General features: G+C 37.9%; 1 protein-coding gene across 17 annotated transcripts in view; it reads right to left on the bottom strand.

Annotated features, from left to right (window-relative positions):
* The window catches only part of ATRNL1 (attractin like 1), a 487,687-nt gene that overhangs the window by 455,719 nt on the left and 13,677 nt on the right, over window positions 1-18,291 (bottom strand). The window contains exon 1 of one of the 17 annotated variants that reach the window (XM_068688803.1): window positions 170-305. The exons of the other annotated variants lie outside the window; for them this stretch is intronic. The gene's annotated coding sequence lies outside the window, so the exon portion shown is untranslated. Of the gene's footprint in view, window positions 1-169; window positions 306-18,291 lie in introns of those variants that run through there. 17 annotated transcript variants of the gene reach the window in all.

The raw sequence follows: 18,291 nt of genomic DNA, 5'->3' as shown, positions 1-18,291 counted from the left end.
TCCTATATATTTGTATGTACTTCATAAATATATATATACACACACGCATAAACTGAGCCATACACAAGTGTCATAAGAAATACCCAACTTTCTCTATTATTAAACTTCATAAAACACCCAAAGCTGTGCGACACAAAACAAAGCACGCAGACAATGCATATTGACATACTTGGCAAAAAGAAAAGGCGCTGCTCCAGTTTTCTACTGTACATCACTCTCAATCCCATTTTCCTTTGTGACCTAGTTCAGGGTTTTAACTTAAGCTTCCTGAGGTACCAACCAAATGCTCTAAATCCAGCACATCACCTACTCCCCAATTTCTCATTTTCTCTGTAAGATAAGTTTTTAATAAACACCTGTTCTCAACAGGAAGCAGCTGCCTTCTCCTTTCAATCATTTAGGCCAATTAACACCAACCCATCCCACCGTGTATTTGTCAAGGACGGGGTGCACCTGGCAGGAGAATACCTCCACGAGGCTGCAAGCCCCAGCTCCCGCTAGCTGCATTACTGCACACTGCTTTGGGAGCATTTCACAATTAAACTTTGATTTCCCCCTCTCTGAGAGTGTAAGGAATAATAATCTAGAAGGAAAAAGACAAATAGCATCACCAAGCCCACCTGAATAAAGTTGGTTTCCAACTTTTTCTTTTTACACAAACACCAGCCATGCCTCCCCTCTTCCACTTCCCACCAGCACACATTGTTCTTCACAAGAGGCTCCCAGTTCCTGAACAAAACCTCAGGCAGTGCAGCTGCTAAGACAGCTTTTTTGTTGCTATCATATTTTTGCCACATTCTACCTGATTGGTTCCCAAATTCCCACACAGCTGATACCCAGATCTTGAACCATTAAGAGCCAACACCCTCTTTCAGAAAAAACAGCCCATACTCATTAAGATAATTTTTTTCTTCCCTCATTACCTTTTTTTTTTTCCTTCCCCTTAAATAAAGCAAAAAAAAAAAAAAAAAAAAAAAAAAGTGGAAAACTGCTGGTATGCACCACAAAACTATCAGGAATCTCTGACAGGTAGCCTCTATGTTTTCCAAATCTTACAGCAAGCAACACACCCAGGGAAACGAACAGGATCCATCCTGCAACCTGATCCATGTCTGTGTGTCCCTGTTGTTCTAATGGGGGGAAAAAAGAAACTACTGGGTCCATACATGTTGTCCTACACAGAGTCTGATCCAGGTTTAGGGCTTAAATGAGGTACTATATTAGCACAATGACAAAAAAAAATATCTCTGAAGTTCTTCAGTATAACACTCCATAGGTGTATTCACCACAGGATCACTGAATCAGAAAATACTCTTCTAGAATTTCTTTCTGCCAAGCACATAACCTACAACAGAAAAATCAAGTCCCTTCAAATCCTGTCTTGAAAAGGAAATTGCCAATTCACTGAACAACAACATTAGAGATCCTGCTGGGATTTCCAAACCCTTTGTGCCCTAGCTCAGGAAGACAGTGATCAGTACAGCTCAGAAGACATACCTGGAGCTAGGCAAGAGGACGTAAGGGGATTTGTCATGCATTAACACAGCTGTGGCTGCCCAGCCTCCCACAAAAGCAGAACCTGGGTAGGAGAACGCTGCCTGGAATGACCCACTTGCCTTTCAATATGAGGCAGGACACCTCCCCTGTGGGACCAGAGCTCTGCTGAGCCTGTTCACGTCATCCTTATGAAATGGAAAAGACACAGAGAAGGCACAGCACACAGCCAGTCTGCCTTGTCTTACCGGTGAGAGGTGATGGGAAGCCTCTTGCACACGAGTGGCAGTTCTTCCATTATGCCTGGGGTAACAGGCTGCACCCCCTCCCCTCTCTCATGCTGATGATCTCACTTTGCTACGAGAAGCTCTCAGAGATGCTGCTGATCTTTTCTCACACAGTTCTGGCACAAAGCTGAAGAGATTACAAACAAGTGCCCACCATTCATGGTGACAAGATAAATACAAACTATGCCTGTCCACAGAGAGGTACTTCTGCTGTGCAGCACAGTGCCTAAAAAACATCAGGAATCAACAAAGCCATACGCTGAAGTCCAAAGCCAGTAAATTAGGCTGCTGAGAACAAGCAGAGGAAAAGGAACAAGAAGGCAAGCAATCACTCTGAAATAGGGTCAGAAAAAAAAAATAAATAAAAAGCATTGACTCTAAGGCTTAGAGAAGTGACGGTTCAGGTAGTGAAATGCCCTAGAGCAGAGAATTGCTTCAGTGCAGCTGAAGTTAGGGAGAATGAGAGACATGGGTTGACTCTGCCCCATTTCTGATTCCATGCATCCCACACCAAAGGAGAGGGGCCAGCAGCAAACCCACCACAGCTCACACTGATGGAGGGGCTCCCCCAGCTCTTAGGAAGCTATGCCCTGTCCCCTCTAGAATGAGACAGACTCATTCAAAGGAGATACTTAAAATATGTAATGCACCAACCTACAAAGATGCCCTCAGCGAAGCCCGTCAGCATTTAACTATTTCAGCTGTCATTTAGTGGTTTCTTGCAGCGCATCAGAACAAATCTAAACTGCCCTGGTCACCGCACACACAAGTCATCTCTAAAAGTAAAGCACAGAGCAGGTTCCTGGCATTGATGGAATTTCAACAAGAGGCATTTGAAAGATGCATCAAACAGCAACAACTGCTTCAAATCCAACTGCAACATACAGCAAATTCAGACAGAAATGCACTGGTTTGTGTAAAGAGACTGCTATCTGGAAGGGAAGTTCTTAGCTGAAGAAAGATTTTTAGTGTAGCAAGGCAGACAACTGAAACCAATCACGTTTAAATAGACTCAACTTTCCTGCCTATGCGACCTTCACCTGCTCCCCTGGATGTTTCTTGAGTAACTTTCCAGTCCCCCATTCCTCAGGCTTGTGCTGACGTACACAGCAACCTGTACATCACCCACAGTTGGATTCTAACAATTCATTTTTTTATTTTTTAATAGGAGGTGAGTAAAATTATTTTTTAAATGTTGTTTTTATTTTTTTTTTCCCAGAAATTTTAGCTACATGCAGAATTAAGTGAGCAGATATGGCAAGCTAGCAAAAACAATTTCATTTCAAAAATGATCTAGAATCCAGGTCAAAAGAAACCTCTCCCAATGAAAAATAAGAAGAATGCTTTTATTTGCCTCTCAGCCTGGGGGCTAAAATTTGCAGTTTATGCTGGCATCTCAAGTAACTCAAGACTCAGAAGTTGCAATTGATCAGCTAATACAGATGCAAAATTCATTCCGTGTTTATCAATCCAAAAATAATTTCTCTTTTAAAGAAAATCATTCCAATGATAAATTCACACAAACTTAGTACATTAATAACAACAAGTCACAGCACAGAAAATTTATCTTTCCTTAAACTTTCAGCTGACCTTAAATTTTGCAAAATGTTTGCAATCCCAAACACAGCATAGTCTTCTTTCACTGTATGACTCAGTTTCCAAACCAATTTCTTACCAAAATGTTGCTTTGGTAATCAAAGCAAGTGGAAGCGAAGCTACAGACGAAACACCATTCAATGCTGCTACAAGATTAAACACTTCATCCCCTCACAGCACAGCTGAACCTTGATTTCTGACACAAGGTTCTTGGTATCGGTACTCTGGTTAGATCTTATCATCTAGTGTCTGTCCAGCAACGAGTAAAAATAGCAAAAGAGATGGAGCTGTTCTTGAACAGGAAGGCCAAAAAGAAAACATTAAATAAATTGTCCTGTACAAAGTACATCATATCTTTTTCCTGCACACATTTCTAAACAAGCACCTCAGTCACCATGAGCACTTTTTTCACTCTGATTACTCACCAGAAGGTGCTCTTAAATCATTCAGCTGAGCTTCAGCCACCCCTGACCACAACTCTCCGAGGCCAACGAGATGAAACTGGAACCTGTTACTGCTAAAGCAAACTCAACCTGGCTCTTCAGTAAGGAAGCTGAAGTGTTATCTGCCTAGAGAGAGCCAGAGGGCTTGTCGACTCATCCTCAAAACAAGCTTTTATTGTGTTTTATTGTATTGCAGTTTTGAGTTCTATGGATGTGTGTTCTTAGTTAATACAAAAACAAATAAATTAAGCCACAGAAAATTCCAAGGAGAGGAAAATCACTCCAAGACTACATATTTTAAGGCATTTCAAAATATACAATTAAGAAGCTGATGTTTAATTCATTGCTTTAAGAAACAGTTTAAGTTTTAACATTAAGTTTTAAGTTTAACACTTGGGCTTTAAAAATACAGCTACTTTAATAAGTAACGTTTCAAGGGAAGAAATTAAATAAAAGAAGTGTTCATCAAAACGTGGTAGTTCAGGAACTTTCAGTGACTACACAGATTAAGGCCAATAAAGTATATTGAGTAAATAAATGATTGTTCACGGGTTTGGTTTTGTCTAAAAACAAAACAACAAAAAACACATACTTGTGTAAAGTTTCCTTTCAGTCTGTGCATTTTCTCAACATTGTCCACTGCTCACAACACCTACACCTTCATCCCATTTCCCCGGCCCAGGAGCCGGACAGGGCCCAGCCCGCACACAACTCCCCCAGCAGCAGAGGCCAACGAAAGCACCACCTCGAACAGAGGTCACTTGGCTTCACCTCCCTACACCTTCCAACCCCAAAAGCAGCAGATCCCCCTCTCTCTCGCTCCTCCATCAAGGTCAAGGAGGCCAGTCGCAGGCTGGGTGAGCTGCTGGTGGGCACCCTGATGCGTTCTTGTATTGTTTTCTACCCCCATATAAGTAGCTTAATAAAACAGCTGCTTCTAAGCACCAAGTCTAAAAATTATCTCTATACACAGGACCGAGAGAGCTTCTTCAGCCTGGATTGTGGGAATTGCCTGCCTAATGTCAGCTTTTGCATTTAGTTGGAAAATAAGTTAAGTCTTTGCTTACAAAGTCACTGGGAATACAAGTTTTTAATCCCTTTACATTTTAAAATGCTTTTTCTTGAATCAGCCTGAGGATCCAAGTGTTCCAATTCACAGAAATTCTTAGGCTGCAAATCCGTTTACTGAGGATAAGATTATACAGCACATGTATATCATTTTACATACGATACTTTTAGGAAATTTAAACTGACAAGGCTGCTTTAAAAAGCTTTCAGTTGGTGAGTGAGCCTTATGGAAGTATTTACTAGTAGTTCTTGAATTTAAATACATACCCAACATCATCTGGAAAACTGAAGAGACCTAGAAATTTGAGTAACAATGGACCTAGTTCTTGTCTTAGATATTTTGGTAAAAAGCTTCAGGAGTTCCTAGTTGTTAGAAAGGAGATGCAAATATTGTATTTTTGTTTTGATCACGTACTAGTGACACAAAAAAGAATTCATGGCAGAATGTACACAGCTTCACATAATAAAATCCCACATTAGAATTGTATTTAGTCAAGTCACCGTGCTTATTTGCTTTTTAAAATAAAACAAGCGTAAATAAAAAACTCAAAATTCTGTAAATAAAATTCTATATGTTCAGAGTTGGAATGAGTGGAAACCAGTGAGCTGAGTTCAGGAATAGCAGTTCAATTCACGCAACTCATTCATCTACATCAGCATTCAAATTCAAACCAAGAGTACACTTATGAGGTAAATCTTATCCTCCTCTCTCACCACAAACACCTTGGTTGCAGAGCAATCCTGCAACATGAACTGGCTTCTTCTGGACAAAACTACACCACAAAACACACTTCAACCACTGAAACAGCCATTCCTGAGCACGTTACATCTGACACAGGTTTGTAGGCATTGGCTCTTAAAGGCAAAGCTCATCTTCAGAAACTTGTTGGAAGGCTCTTAGTGCTTTTGAGCCACAGTTCCAATCACACTTATTAGTGAGAGTGCTATATACACATAAGTAACTCTGCACATGCCGAAAGGTGGAAAAGGGATTCTTTAGGTTTAGGTGGTAACTGAGAAAACTGAAGGAGGTTAGGCCAATGTAATTAAGTACATGGCAGAATTGCAAATAAAGATATTTAAGACAGAACATACTGATCTTCAGAAGTAGATTTATGCCTCTAAGTAGCCAATATATAGCAGAGGGAAAAATACGTTTATATGTAAGTGTTCATAGGATGTAAACACACACTACATGTTCGAACAGACCAGTAATTTCCCATATTCTTCAATTATCCAGCTTTTTTGTATGCTATCCACAACCATATGGACCTGTAGGAGTCTGGATTTCCTCAGCACCAAACTGCAGCTCAGTCCGCATAAAAGATACGCGCATTTCCTCTGTATATGAGATAAGGCAACAGCCCAAATGAGGTTAACAACATCTGCCTGCTTCAAAATCAGAAAGAGCCCCCTTTGGTAATGCATTTAATATGTTGGCACAAGTGACTACTGGGATTTATGAATAAGTCATAAGGAAGCTCTGAATCACCACCTGCTATCCATTAGAACTTGGGGTGGCTACACATGTTAGGTCACAGGTTACCTTGCACAAATGCCTGCATAAAAAGAGCACAAGTTTTAAACAGCCCCTGGTGATGGATAAAAGCAGAACGCAGAGCCATATCTCTTATGAATAAACTTGAATTGGGTCCTCTTCCACACAGTGATCTTAAAAGTTTTTACATGACTTCTAAGTCTGCTGCTTCTGTATCTTAGAGTGTTGGAAAGATTTTTAAATGCTCAGCACTGATATGAACATCCTAAAGCATTGCCACAACTCAGCTGTCAGACACGATTCAACAGAGAACAAAAAGAAAGGAAAAAAAAAGAAATCGATCAGGGTGGTGAATGCAGAGAAATCTTCAGAGATCATTCAGAACAGGAATAAGAACTGTGGAGTAAAACACTCATAATCCTGAGAAGTCAGACTAATAAAGGATGGATGGCATAATTTAGCTTATCATCAAGAAGTCCCAGCTGTAGATCTGCAAAAGTTCCAAGCACCATTTTTCTCATTTTGAAAAGAGAAAACTTTGCCTAAAAAAAAAAAAAAAGTTATTTATGACCAGTCAGTGAGTGTCAAATTTAAGATTCCAGAAAACCAGATAACCTTGACTGGAGAAACTGATAAATCTAATTTGTCGGAGTCAGGTACTGACTCAAGTCTCCAGATCAAAAAGAAGAATGAGCAGCTCGCAGCACAGAGCAGTCTGTATCCCTTAAATGCACACAAGTGTGAATACTTGACAGAAATGAAGGAAGAGCAGATTTTTCCTTCTTCTTTTTCTGTGAATTTGGCTGAACCAGTTGGTTCTCTAGTCTAAAAGATGTGAAATTACTTCTACATCCTTAATTTAAACACAAAATAGCCAGACAGAATTACTACCTCTGGAGTTAGTTACGTTAAAAGATGGTTAAAAGACAAATTTGGAAAAGATGTCAAATCAAGGATTTTACAAACAGTTGCCTAACAGAGGTATTGGCCATTTGTAAAACTTGATGAAAAGAACAGACAATGCCTTAATATGCATTTGCCATAATAACACTTACGTTTGTGAATGCACTGAAACAGCAGATTGGTTGAGTTGTCTGTGTTGTTTGGTTTTGGTTTTGTTTGTTCATTTTTTTTTAGGGCACAAAATTAAATTCCCAATAGACAAAACAGAGACACCAACCAGGTGTCCTTTACCCACCACCACCACATGGGCGAAGTCATGTTGGAATCTGGCTTGCTATTAACAAAGCTGCACTTGGGTTTTCAACCACCACCATTTCCTTAGTGGATTTATCTTTCAGGAAAGCAACTCAAAGGATGTAACAGACATGGAACAACACAATCACATTAAGTAACATAAAGCGGTTCTTACGCTGGGCCCTAGCACTCCATAGACTATCTTGTTGTACAAACAGATGCTTCTGAAATGATGTCTCAGGGCAATGCTTTCACAGGAGTTTGAAAAACATTATTTCAGATGGAGATTTATACCATGAAAAAAAGCCACTTTGGGGGAAAAAAATGGATAGTTATAAAACAAGGCTACAAAGCTCTTCAGTTATGACCTGTTTGGGGCTGTTCTTACACTCAGAATATGTCACAGATCACAACTAGGCTGCAAGGCTTGCAGGAGGTGTCAATTCCAAGTTAATGTGGCAATATTCAAGAAGACTAGTGTGCATACTCTAAATGTCACTGGAACTGTAAGTGGGGATTAATGCAGGGAAAAATAAGGTCATAATAATAAAGCAAACAGGCCCCCCAAATATCCAGAAGGAGAAGTCCCTCTGCATATTAAAGGAGGCAGGTCAATCTAGCTCTCTCATCTCAGAACAGACATTTCTGCTAATATTTAATGAAACCGATCACAAAGGGTTACTTTATCAAGTCAGAGATTTGATGAGAATAAACTGAAGTTTTCAGATAACCCTCTACTCAGAAAGATGGCAAGGCTCAGTTTCAGTTTCCCAGCGGATGCTCAGTTTTGCACTGACTTCCCAGTTCTCCATATTGCTTAGGTATTTTCCACTTTAAAACACATCTTAGGACTCATTATGGCATTTCTAGTAAGCCAAACCCACAAAAGTCATCATCCAGAAAGCTGCACTGCTCTCATTGCCACACAATGTATTCAATCTCAGAAACGAGTTAAAAAAAAAAAAAAAAAGGCTTTGTATCAGGCTTATCTGCTATTTCTGCCAACTTTTTCTTGTTAGATGTTGCCGTTCCCTTTAAAATTCCTTTAAGCCACTGATCTTAGTGTCACAGTTAATGAGCATGTAAAACTCATCAACAGCAAATTGCAAAAATGCTCCAAAGCTGATTTATTTTCTTCTTACAAGCATGGATAGAGATTCTTTCTGTAGTAATAAGCTGTAAAATTTTGTTTTTGATATGAAATGGAGATTGAAATATAAACCAACAGAGATGCATAAAGAAGTGATAAGTTAGTTTGTATTTCAGATATATACTGACATAAAATCTTCCATTTTCTTTGGATTACAGAGCAGACTGGCTTTTTTTTATTATTATTATTATCATTATCTTAAATGATTTACAAATAAACACGAAAGAACCTGACTTGAAAAACTATATAGTTTACTATCTAAGAGCTAAGTGTGGACAGATTAGTCAACTGTTTTTTCCACGTATTTTGGGGAAGCTAATGTTAATGAAAATGAGGTTATTTGTAAACAGGATCATTGGACTTAAATGCCTACACTTTAATACCTCCCCCTGTGAACACATTAGTGTTCCTCAGGCCAGGATTTAGAAAAAAAATCATATAATTCATTATAAATCTCTCTTCCACAACAGAAACCCAGTAAAAATACTTATTTTGACAACATATCAACCAGATACACATCTATTATGTCTGATTTAGTATAAGTACTTAACGATAGAGCCATTACTGGAGCATATAATGGCACCAAAGCTTTTCATATTGGGCAAATTGCATAATTACTTTTTAAGTACCAAGTGTAACTAATTAGCACTTTTTAAGCCAGCATGCATCATCCTTAATTCTTAGATATTTCCATTTAAATTTTCCATCAGTGACTACTTTTCATGTGTGTGGAAAAAGAATAGAGAAGATGAAAGAATGTTATATATGTGCATAATGTACCAGTAACAATTTGAGTATCCATATGGATATAATAGATTAAAAAACAGAGCAGCTGTACATACTCACTAGCACTCCAGCTGATTAGTCAAATACACTGATTAAATTGTTACCTTTAATAACCAGACACGCACAGAAATCATTCAATTTCCCAAACTACTTTGCAAAATACAATCCATGGTATCATAAACCTTTTATAAATAGATATTATTTCTTTGCTAGTGACAGTTAGAACTTGCTCTCTCAGTGACAGCTAGTATTTGTTCACTTCATAGCATCTAAGGAAGAATTTCATTTCATTGACCTAATTCATAATTAAGGTAACTGACAAAACAAACAGGGTAGCACCATGAATGTGTGTACTTCTGGTAGTATTCAGCATAAATGATTTTTCATTTTAATTAAAATTCATGGAGCAATGGAGATGACTCTGATGCTACTTACCTTATTGGTAACAGGAAAATTGCCTTATAAGGTAGAAGTTCAAGCTAAAATTACAATACTGCTCAAATTCCAAGTGAGGCTAACATCATCACATCTAAAGCAAGAACTGTAAGGAAGACTTTGAATTCCATCTTAAAAGATAAACTGAGATGGTGTGATTATAATCAAAGAAATTAAAGATAACACAAAACAAAATGAATGTTTATCATGCGAAAGCTCAGGAAATCACTGTATGGAATTGGAGAATATCACAACATAAGTAGTAACAAAATTCAAGTAACTGATTGCCCTACCAGACTAGAGATAAGAATCTACACCAGAACACTGGGAAACAAAAGATCCAAGACATTAACTTGCAAGTTATGCAGTAGGCACTCTATTAAATATATTAAATTATGCCATTTGTCACATTCTAGCAAGTATTGCACCTAAATTTAATGCAAAATGGGAAGGAATTGCCCAGAATTAATAGAAGCTATTACTCTAGCTTCTCATTATTCCATATTCATAGTTTAATCTAAAAATATGAATGTGAAGGGAAAGTAGAATAAAATGCAACACGAATTTATTAACATCACACACTTTATCTTTGATAAAACAACTTTAACGAAAACGACTACCATTATATCAAGACGCCAATAAGCTGTACAATTAGTTAAACCTGGAGACCAAGTTAATATGAAAGCCATAATGCAAGTAAGGAGAGGAATAAAAATGGGATCAACAGATCAGCTGTAAGCAAAAAGCTCAGCCTGTATGGCAAGTTACATAGGACAGTAGAGGCAGTCAAAAACTGATTTTAAAAAGAGACTTACCAATAATGGTATAGGCATGCTAGTGAAATTTATTGATGGCATGAAGCTGTTCATGCTGTTTGAAATAAATACGTCCTGTGCAAAGAACTGGGTGATACTGATTCTTGATAAACTGAGAGGAGATAAAATTTAGCAATGGTCGGTAAAATCACGCACTTAGAAGGGACAGGAATAGTTTCAACCATCCCAATGGAGAAGAAAGAAGACAATTAAAGCAGCTGCAGAATGACTACATGCCACCAATGGCAGACAGCCAGAAAAAAGAGAGAAATGATCCTACAATGTGGGATTTCCAGAAGAGATCAGGCAGTTAATAATATTAAAGCACAGGAAACACAATAGGAAAGATTAAACTGGAACATGAACAGAGAAACCTATTTGAGCAACTAGAAGAAATAAGAGCCTGGTAAGAAGACGCTTGTTTATTCTAGTGTAATGAAGTCCAAGGAAAAAAATATGACACTCAGTGCATACAAAGAGGACTAAAGGAAAAGCAAATGGAGAGAGAGCACACAGAATGAGACATGCATCAAGTAGATAGTAAGAACAAACAGAACTAACAGTCTACTTTCAGAAAGTCAAAGTGAGTTTCAAGAAGAACATCTGAATATGGTTATGGTGTATTTAGTTACCAAGTGTTACCATTTCACTCCACAGAGTTTAAGTATGGCAGAAGAAAAAGAGTTTACTAAAGTTTATTTTATTTAAATCATACATTCAAAGTCATTATAGCACACTTTTAAAAATATCTGCTCAAATCTCAGATTTTTCTCCAGGGTTCAGTTGGATTTTGTTTGGCAGTTTGTTTTTAAATACATAACACTCTCTCCATGTAAAATGTATGGGAGTACAACTAATAATGGAGAACTGTGTTTGCCACTTAGAGGTAGCAAAGTCTTCATTTTAGTTCAGTGACTAAAGAGCTAGAAATAAATACCATGTTCTCACACAGCTGTTGGGTCCCTGTAAAACAACTGATGCTTTTGCCCCTAGAAGAGGGAACATGGAGCAGGAATCCTGCCATGGGTGTAGGAGGAACAAAACAGATTGAACACTCGGCAGAGATGCCAACAGCCAGGGATGTCAGCCACCGGCCAGTAACACCAGGCTGGAATCTGGGGGGACAGAAAGAGGAGAGCAGCGTGTAACCTGAAATAGGCCATCAGCAATATAGAAGCCCACGCTGTAACTCTAAACCCCTCATCTTGCTGTCCAGTCCTGAGGACAACAATTCGTAACAGCTACATCTTCTGCCCCCCAGCAACTCTCCAATCACTCTCTGAACAGGACACGTTCAGCTGCACAAAGCTGGATGTCACATCTGTTCCAACAAGTGAATCTACCTGCCCAACTCTCCTGAAACCTTGGGCAACCTGGAAACACAGCTCAAACACAGTGGCAGTAATGTTATTTTCAAGTAGAGGCACACAGGGAGATGGAGGTCATCCCCCTCCTCCCCTCCAGAGCGCAGGGATTCATTCCTGCAGTGGCCCAGCTAAGCAAAGGCACTCACGTAGCTTCAGCCAAAGGGCCAGTGGTGCTGGAATGGGCCTGCCAGGCTCCAGAAAGTCCTGTACTCAAGTATGTTTATATGTGCACATAAAGATATGCAAAATACACTCACACATGTATAGAAATCTACCAGTTGCAGAATTATTTTGCTTTTATATGCAAGCCTTCACCTTTAAAATCACACAAATCCCAGCTGCTCTACAGACAAGTCTTTTTAATTAATCCCAGTTTGCCCACCTTCTTAATTAATCCCAATTTACCAGAATGTTGAGAAGGCAGGCAAGTCATTAGATAGCTAAAGCACTTTAAAGAGAAAAAAAAAAATAGATTCAAAGACTTCAGAAACTAGGCATCATGGTAAAGTTTCATAGTGGAATAAAAACTCACAAGTTGAAGCAAAAGCATCTGGCAATTCTAAATGCTTACATTTAAATAACAGATGACAACTATCAATTAACATATGAACAGGACTGAATAATTTTCATTTATCCCACAAACAATAAAATATTAATTGCTAGTTGTGATTCCTAATGTCAGGCCCAATGGAGTGCTAGGAAAGCTGTACCACAATAGAGGTAATAAAGAAACCTCAACATTTATGTTCACTGAAAGTTGACAAATATTTAATTTTCATTCTCAATGTCGATCACATTTTTTGGTAACTTGCAATTCCCTGCTGCCCTGCTCAGTATGTCTAAGCTGCCTACTTATTCCCTGCTTTGAGATAATAACTTTTTAGCAGTTTCAGACAACTGCAACACATTCATCTAGAAAAGAAAAAAACAGAAATTGAACATAACAGAACCTTGATGATAACCAGAGAATTATCCATTAAAAAAAAAAAAAAAAAAAGAAAGAAATCCTCCTTCTTTCTTTTACTAACAAATATTTTGATGAATAATTTGTCATTAGCTTTATCTCAAACTTACTATGATAGTTCAGTGATTACTTAAATCATAATATTTTGATGAAATTACCATGCACTGTTGATGAAAAACCCCCAAAAAAGTCTAGAAGACCTCTATAAACTGCATGCACCTAAACAGCAGGAGGAAGGAAAATAAAAAGCTTTAAAATGCTGCACATTTTGGCATGGAAGTTGTCTTATACAAATTGCAGTTCATGCAACAGTAGATGAATATCTTCTGTGCAGAAGATCTGAGAGTTCAACAGAAAGTTCTAAAATTCTTGGCCATGAAGACAACTGGCACCCAAGTTTTCCTGAAGAGTCTATAAAAAGCTTATTTTATTTATACATCTATTTATCTCTCTACATATGCACACATAGAAATGTGCTATATAGAGAGGTATAGCAACCAATAGTTCTATTTAGGAAAATGCTAAAATTGAATTTGATTATTTCTATAGCAATGTGTAGTTATCAAATGTAAACACCTCTGATTTCTTTTTCAAGATGACCACCTGTCATATTTTCTTCAGTTTTGGATGTACCATAAAGCTTCACAAATATAATAAGCACTCATAGCAAGAAAGCCCAGAAAATAATTTAAACTTTTGACAGCTTATGGAAAGTTAAAGGACCTGGAACTTAAACTTATCCGGGAGAACTACAGCCCAGATAATATAATATTTTAACCTCAGTGACATATTTCTTTTACCAACAGCAAAGGACATCAGAACCCACATGGAGGACAAATACGACAAGTTAAAGACCTAGAAATACCGACAGCTTCAGCAAGTTTTGCAAACTGTTTCCTTGCAAACTTACAATTGCATTAGAACTTGACCTGGAAATTTAATACACTTGACATACATTCAGTACATTCCCCATCGTTCTCCAGGAAAAATCCAGCCTCCCTTGCCATGTTTCATACTTGTCAGCATGCATCCAAAGGAGCATGCTCCAGCATTGGTCACAGAGAGGCACAAGACTTGCAGCTCCAAAAAGAAAATACGACATATTTTATTGTAAAGGCAGTAAGAAAACCTTTAAAGCACTCTTCATAGAAATGAAATCATTATAAGTGATGAGGGATGATCCCCAAGTACTTCTTTCAAAGATTTCCAAAATTAACTTAATTAACATTTTGCTTTATTTCCTCCACAACTCCCCACTATTCCAGGCCTCGCCTTGAAAATTTTGATTATTATATACTACTAACCAGCAGAATGTAGTAGTTTGTGTAGATCCCCAAACAAACAGGGAAAGCTATGTGGAAAGCTACTTGAAAAAATGTTGCCTCAGTTTGAGGAAGCAACAGAAATGGGTATAAAATCAAATATTCATATTTCATACCAGCCATAAAGTAATAATAAGAAGAAAGATTTCAAGTCTCCCCATCTCCCAGCATATAACCCTGCACCAAATGGTAATATTCATCTTCAGTGTTTTTCCTTCTGTGCTTTTTAGCATAAATTCAAAAGAATCCAAAATAATGGTCAGGTGCTGCGGTCTGGTTATTGTTTTGTTTTTCAAGGGCCATTCTGTTCAGAGGCAGGATTCTAATTTCTCTTCTGCATCTACACAGAGTAATGCTCCCAGAGAGCTCATCATAGCAACTGTTCTTGTTTTCCTAAAGAAGCTACTGACAAGCATAAACTAAAAATATTTTAGGAGAGGATAGAGAATGCTACTTGAACAGGAGCTAGCATTTCCCTTTCCACACATACATAAAACACAGACAGTGTCCCTTTGGACATCTCACATTCTAGAAAAACATTTGGAACCACAATCCGAAAAGCAAAGACTTTAATTACTAACTTTCTTTCTGTGTGCAACACCAACGTGATTAAATCACATTGGAGGACTGTTTATAAAATAAAGGTATCCTCAACATGGGTCAACACCTTAATAGCTTGGTTCTAAAACTACCAGGAAGATAAATACAGCCCTCAACAGTCCTTTAGATGAAAGGAAGATTTCACCAGCTTGCCTCATATTTATATGATTTTAAAATCCTTCTAGAAAGGATTGACTGTATCCAGCCACGCAAACTTGAAAAACATATTGCACAGAGTATCACAGACACAGACTGTCAATGTCAGCCTTTCCTACTATTATCCTGACATTCTTTTATTGTCAAATTCACCTTTTCTTCATTTTGTTGTAGAATACCTATTGTGCTTGCTGCCTTTTATTTAATAACTCAATACTCTATAACATACCAAGGTGATGCATTAGTACAAGAGTACATTTTATGTACACAAATTAATTGTAGGATAGCACACATTTCAACATCTGAAAGTGAAAGATGCATTGTTGTCATATACAAAATAAAAAATAATAAATTTTAAGAGTCTGAACCTCAATTCCATTACATGAGTTTCCTTAAATTTACCTTCAAATTAAGTGACAAGCAAACCCCAAAGAGATTAATTACACCATCATAAGAGTATAGCAACTGAGAATCAGGCCAGCAATCAAACTGCAAGTACAATATGAACAGTCATATTATTCCTTGTTATACCACAATTATTAAGCCATAAACTGGGTTTAAACTGTAGTCCTACAACTGCACCCAGGAATGCCTTCTGATGGCATATACTTCCATGAAAGTTGGTCAGACCCCAAAACCAAGAAACCTTTCCCATCCTGAATGAATTACAAGCCCCAGATCCTATTTGCGGACATGTTCTCATTTCACTTTTTCCTACAACACCCCTATATTTCACATAGGGTCACCTCCTTAGAGAAAATTTCTCTCTCACATTGACCCATCTGAAGCAAATACTTCTGTAAGTAGACGGCACCTTGTTCATTAAACACACAATTTCTAGAAAACTACTTTCTGAAAAAGTCTCTCTTCCCCATCACCCCCCAAAAAGAAAACAGCTCAGAACTCCAACATGTCTAATTAGATGAGCAAATAGACAGTGTTTCTGATATGCAAACATCAAGCGTATCCACATGGATATGCAATATTACGTTTCCTACCTGAGTGTGTAAACTAGGTACACACATTTGCAACCTACACAACTCACTAAGGATCTACTCAAGTGAATCTGGACTGAGTAAAATTCAACAGCCGAAAAAAATAAAATAAACCTTCTGGTAGTCTAAAGCACCAGTAATGTCCTCCCAAACTCCCATACCCATTAAGAAAATCTAACCCTAAAGGTTCACAGCAGCAACCAGGCCAGAGTTAATGCAGCCTGTACCTCAAGTTACCATTGACACGTAGTACGGAAATGCCTCAAACCACATTACTGGCTTAATACTATTGAGCATAGGCACAAATTCATCATGCTCACCATTTCTCACACACAAACCCACTAGCCTCAGTTCCATGATTAATATCAGAGCCATGGTTTGCAGGTTCCCACGCATCTCCACCCAAATTTTTAAACAGAATTTTCCATTTCCATTTTCCACTTTCCTACAGAAGCAATGACAAAACCTTTTGGACTAGGAGGTTTTTGTAACTACAAGGCATGTGTACCTACCAAGAGAAATGCAATAAGCAAAAACCAAACAATCAACAATGATGATCAGCTGTTCTTAAACACAAAACTAGCGCAAACAGAAAATAAAGCCCTCTGGTCATTGAAGCAACTATCTATCTCACTATTTATGTATACTTCATAAACACAAAATATATTGAAGACGAACTGGCATAACATGGTATCTTATAGACTGACAACCTCCCAGATACTTCTGGTCCATTGAAAACAAAAATAATCTGAGAAATTGAAAGATTCAAATACATACTGAGAAAGTCCAGTGCAATTAAGAACATGGAGGCGGGAAAAAAAAAGTTGCTTTTTTCCTCATTAATCTGTAGGGTTATTTAAACATAGGATAGTCAAGAATTCCCTTCATAAAATAGTGTTCTTTTATTTAAAGAAGTATGCCTTCAAGTAGCACCAACCAGACTAAGTGATATGATACACTGAAGTCTAAGCCTGCAACAGCTTAACTGTGAGCACAACAGAGAATATTTCTTTCACTCAAGATGTTGCACTGCCATGCTCATACTTGCCAAGCTTCGCATATGTTAGATTTGTCATTCTCCCAGTCTTGAGCACAGTAATTTACCTCCATACCCAGTGAATTGCATAAAGACAAGAATGAAATATGGAGATTGGAAAGTTGCAACAGAAGTCAGAATATCACTCATTGCACCATGCTTCCTCCATCACAGAAAAACAGACTAAATTTAATTATTTTATTTAAAAATAAGGAGTATGATTAATTTGGCCCTGCATCTGCTTTGGTGTTCAGTAGTAGATAAGAATTGAAATGGTCAAATTTTTCAGGACGATTAAAAAAATATTTATGGTGACTGTGAACGAGTGATGTATGAGAGAACTGCATTAGACCCTTTACAAGAAGGAACCATCCCTAGTAGGCAAGAGCTTTAACTACAATTAAAAATAAATGCGCTTTTTTTTTTGCTTTTTGTTTTTTAAATCCTTAATGTGTATGACCTTAAAATTATCAAAAAAAAAAAAAAAAATCAGTACAACACTGCAAGCCCCCACCACTCTGAAGCAATCTAACATACAGCAGTTCTGCTCTCAAAGCCCGACTGCTACTTTCCAATGCAGCCAATCAACAGCGGAAAGCCTGTCTAACTTCCAAGGAATATTCTGCTTCCTTTCACCTGCCCATTACAGCAGAGTTTTTATGTTCCTGAACAGACTTCTGAGTGTGTACTAACCCCAAAAGCAGTAAGTGCACCTTAATGATGCAGATAAAACTGAAAATAAACTCCGCAATTATCCTGGTAATGAACAGCTTTGTGAACTGTTACATTAACACATTAAACTGGGCTTGCTTCACAGACATAAAAAAAAAAAAAAAAAAAAAAAAAAAAAAGAGGACAGACCAACCAGAAATTCAGCCCAGATTTGATATCCTAGCTCATGTGACTGGACAACAACTTTCAAGGCCAATTCTCTCAATTATATTCACCAACCTCTAGGCCACACCAGCATTTATCCTGGCACTAACAGAGGCCTGGGCATAGGCACTGAAAGGCGTCGGGTATCCATTCGGAACAGTCAGTTGAAAAATATTGTTAACAAAACTCCTTGACTATGGATCTAT

The sequence above is a fragment of the Anas acuta genome, chromosome 7 (genome assembly GCF_963932015.1).
Source record: "Anas acuta chromosome 7, bAnaAcu1.1, whole genome shotgun sequence".
Lineage (NCBI taxonomy): Eukaryota > Metazoa > Chordata > Aves > Anseriformes > Anatidae > Anas > Anas acuta.
Note: the sequence above shows the minus strand (reverse complement) of the source record. Positions and strands in the feature narration are given on the sequence as shown.